Source organism: Phalacrocorax aristotelis, chromosome 8 (assembly GCF_949628215.1).
Source record: "Phalacrocorax aristotelis chromosome 8, bGulAri2.1, whole genome shotgun sequence".
Lineage (NCBI taxonomy): Eukaryota > Metazoa > Chordata > Aves > Suliformes > Phalacrocoracidae > Phalacrocorax > Phalacrocorax aristotelis.
In genome coordinates, this window is record NC_134283.1 from 42882144 (window position 1) to 42886479 (window position 4336).

Here is a 4336-nt window from a genome sequence, read left to right on the forward strand (position 1 = left end):
AACTATAAATAAAGGCTTTGAGTGGGAAAAGCAACTTCAACTATTTCCAAAGAGATCTCATAGAAACAGGAATTTTAAGTGCCCAGCACTTTTCACAACCTGACCTGAGTTTTAGTGAAACAAATGTGACATCCCACTCTGGGGAAGGCTATGACCAAGGGATTTTTTAATCCACATTTGTTAATGACTGTAACAGCATCGGTGTCACTATAGTGATCCAAACCTTCCTGCCCTCTGGTAGTACCCTTGGGCCATTGATAGACAGTAGCAAATACACCTTCCAATCACAGGGTCTAAATAATCATCAAGTCCTTAAACGACTGACATCTGAAAGAGTCTGAAAGACGTTCTGCGTTATTCAGATTAAGTCTTAGAAAATAAAAGCAAGAAACACCAGGCAATTAAGAACCTGCAACTTTCACAAATGGCTAATTCTGTTTTTCTAAATATTTTCCTCTCCTACTGTTGTTTGGGGGGCTGACTACTGTACTCCAACCATGTGATATTACATTTCTACAACACTTGGAGCTCTTCAGGCCAAAAATTGCTGTGAAACATCCTGCCAAGACGATGGTTCGTTTTGCCAGTGCTTCCTAATGCATGCAGGAATCCTCACTTCCAATATAAGAAAGCAGCAGGGAAAAGCAGCATTTATTTAGCTTAATTTAGCAAATGATTCAGTTTGTTTATGAACTTCACCTTCCTGCTGTTTTTAACTCTTGTTGGAAATGCTGCTGCCAATCAAAAGCGGTATAGTTCAATACCTCTTTGGTATCCTGTTATTTTCCTTTTAGTACCTTAGTCTGGAAGGTGGTGGAAGTCAGGCCGGGCTCAGGCTCCTGATTTATTGAGAAGAAATAATGATCTCAACAGAATGCAGAAGTGGTCAGATAATAGAGAAGAGTGAACTTGTATGTGAAGCAGTGAAAGGTTCCATCCTGAGAAGCTGCAAAACCTGAATGGGGCTGTTGCTGAGGCTGTTGCTGAGGCTGTCGCTGGCGGACTGGCAGAGTGAGATCTAAGCGTTTCACCTGGGAGCTGGACGAGCCTCTGTGAGGGCGCAGGGTCTGTGACCGCTCTGTACTGTGCTCCTGACAAACGCACGCCAGACGAGCCAGCTCCGGTGCCCACAGTGCTCAAATATTAATCGGGTAGCAACAGGGTTTGGTTTCCTCATCTGCACGCTGTGCTAATAAAAACAGGAACCAAACAGAAGACAAATTGGTCCGCGACTGTCTTGTTTTGTGAAAGCTCCCCAGGGCCTGAAGCACGGCTGTTACTTGGGTTGTGAATCTGCTTCTCCCTTTTCCTTCTCTAAATGACTTTTCTCACTAGGAACAGCAAATGATTACATCTAATGATCTGTAAGGTAAAAGATGCAATGAAATGCTGCTGCTCCCCACATGCGAACTGCAACGTCCCATTCTCTTTCTCCCTCACTGGAGTTCTTGCTCGTGGATCCAAATTTTCATGGAGAGGAATCACCTAATAACACAAGTTCTTCCTTCTGCCAACGCAGGAGCTTCTCGCCGGTCCTCAGCTATACAGCATGCTGAGCAAGGCGGGAGAATCCAGTACCGTAACTGCCAAACCTGTGTAACTATGAATTATTGGAGCTGATAATTTCTACAAATTCACTTGCTTGCTAACATGCACAGGCAGAGGAAATGCAGGTTTTAGTTAGGGATTTTCGTTAAGTGTAACGTTTTCCTTGCTCGGCAGTTAAGTTTCAGAACAGTTGCCCAGTGGTATTTGTTGTTCTGAGAAACTAATTTGTGATGATAAACTTTGTATTTAGAATGGCCAAAGTATAAAATAACTTAAGAATCATATGCTGACTCCACAGGAGGTTATTAATTTCTTAACTCACTATAACTACTTAGTTCTGAGATACTAATTAATTTACCTCTGCTTGTGCTGGTCAGCTTGACAAATTTGTATCTCAGTTTGACTAAAGAAAAATATTTAAATCTGTTTCAGATGAGAGAGAAGCAATGTTTGGGTGGCAATCACTCAGACTAATGGTCATTTATTTAAAAACAATTGTTTCCACTGTAGCTAAAATTATGAAAACAAATCTTCCTGCCTAGCATTGTATAAACATTTTACAAAATGTACATTTTGGGACAAATTCGAGTCCAGCTGTGGGCCTTTTATCTTTACATTTTTAGGTTGTTCTCCGCCTCCACTCCCCCCATACAGCCACAGTTAGCTGGAAGCCAGAATTTCTTCTGCAAACGCCCGAGCTCTAAGAACACAAACTTGTTTAAGCTGAGACCATATTTGGAAGAGATCTGGGTCAAGAAAAATAATCAAAGGAAAGTACATTCCTTGAGCGTCACGTGAGGAGGCCAGAACGCGCACACAGGGCCTGACGCTCACGCTCGGATGCAGCGAAGGGGCTGCGCCCGACCTCCACGAGTCGTTTGCTGAGAGAAGGCTCGTGGCAAGGGCTGGTTTTACACCAACATCCACACTGAGAAGACACTCACTGGCCTATTTAAGGGCACTGGGGCAAATTTAGAAAAGGCTTTTTTAATAGAGGTGGTTCAGGAACAGGCCATCGGTGGTATGCGTCCATGGCAGAAAATGAAAACCTCACTGTGGCAAGCTGCGCAGGCTCAGTTCTCACAGATACACATGCCTCTCTCTAACCCTGTCACTAGTTTCACTCAGTAACAGACATCTCCTACAACTGTAAACATGTCTGAAGGACTGAAAGACCAAAGTGCGCTCTCTCCCTGAGACTCCAGCATTCTTATTATTTAAGGATGATCCCAAATGTAGCCTTCGGTGTTTGTTTTAAATTCAGCTTTTACAATGGCAGAATTTTATGAAAGCTTTGCTTGAAAATCTTTATTTTTTTGTCTTCCACTTGGAAGACTTGAGTGAGAAAAGCTTTTATAGATGGCACTTTGAGCCTGAGGATCTTTTATTCAATTAGCAGCCAGATGCACATTAAATAGACTGCACCAATTTCATTGTACAAGTTGTACATTGTACAAGACCTCAAGCGACCAGGTCAGGGAACAGCTACAGAACATGCCGGGCTGTGATCCGCACATAATATTTTGATTACAACTAACACATAAAATAGGCCGTAAGCTGCCTGTTTAACAAAGCAAGGGGTGGCTAGGGTGGTACAAAATTCTGGTCTGTGATTGCACACATTTTTCATCTTGCTGCGATTTCCCCCCCGCCCCCCATGCAGAACACTGGCTTGACTCTTCCTCTCCTGTTTTCCTGGCTAGGGCACAGAGCAAAACCTCTGCACAATTGCCCAGTCGTGCATACAGAGAGTAGCCCGACATGCTGTGTCAACTCTCACACACAAACGGCCACCGCAGCGACAGACGGGATGTCACCCTTCGCAATGTCGTGAGGAATGTTGCTGTTTGGATCTTTGGTGCGTGCTGGCGCTGAGAACGAGGGAGCCAGAAGGGCTGCGATCAAGGGTGTTGCTCTCTCCTTCTCCCGGCCTGCTGGAGCCCAGGACCTCAGGCTGTGGTGGAGGCTGCAGTGGAGAAAAGTGACGCTTTTCTGCCTCCAGCTGCTCCCGGTGTTCACCATCTCTTCCAGATTCACAGACCCTCATCTACACAGCAGGTCTCTCCTACATTGCTGCCACCTAGAAGTGCCAGTGCCCTGTTCCCCGAGAACAGCAACACCCCCAGAGCATCACCCCTCACCGCCACCACTGCACGACAGCTCTGCAGCACCGCGAAACGCAAGCAAAAACTCATTCATGATCCAGTCTCAAACACTTGTATCACTTATCCACCCAAAATACCACTGTTACTCAAGCACTGAAAGCATAAAGCAACCTAGAAAGCTGGCAGTGGGCACACAACAGAACAACTCTGCTGTGTGGATTTAAAAACCCCCAACAAATACAGCATCCCTACGCTCTTCCACCAACTGGTGGCAGGAATCTGTGCAGGGCAGATTCCCTGGAAAGCAGCCAAACGGTCATGTTTATTAAGAACTTGCAAAGAACTAAATACAACAATTTTTCATTCCTTAATTGCATCTTCTCCCAACTTTTATACTCATCCTGTTTCCACCTTTTTTTCCTTGTACATTTGTTAACTTGAGAGTTTCTTCCCCTCTGCATTTCATTCCTGTTTCCATGCATCCAAATGCCTTCACTGCAACTTTCTTAACTGAGCCTGAGCTGCACCTCATTGCATTTCTAGCAGAAAAACACAAGCGCTAGTTACTGTGCACATCACCCTACTCCAAAAAGTACAAGGTTAACTGTCATAGGAAAAAGAATGCAGAAGCAATATAAGTGCAGAAAACATGAGCTATTCAGAAAGACAGTTTCTGAAAAATA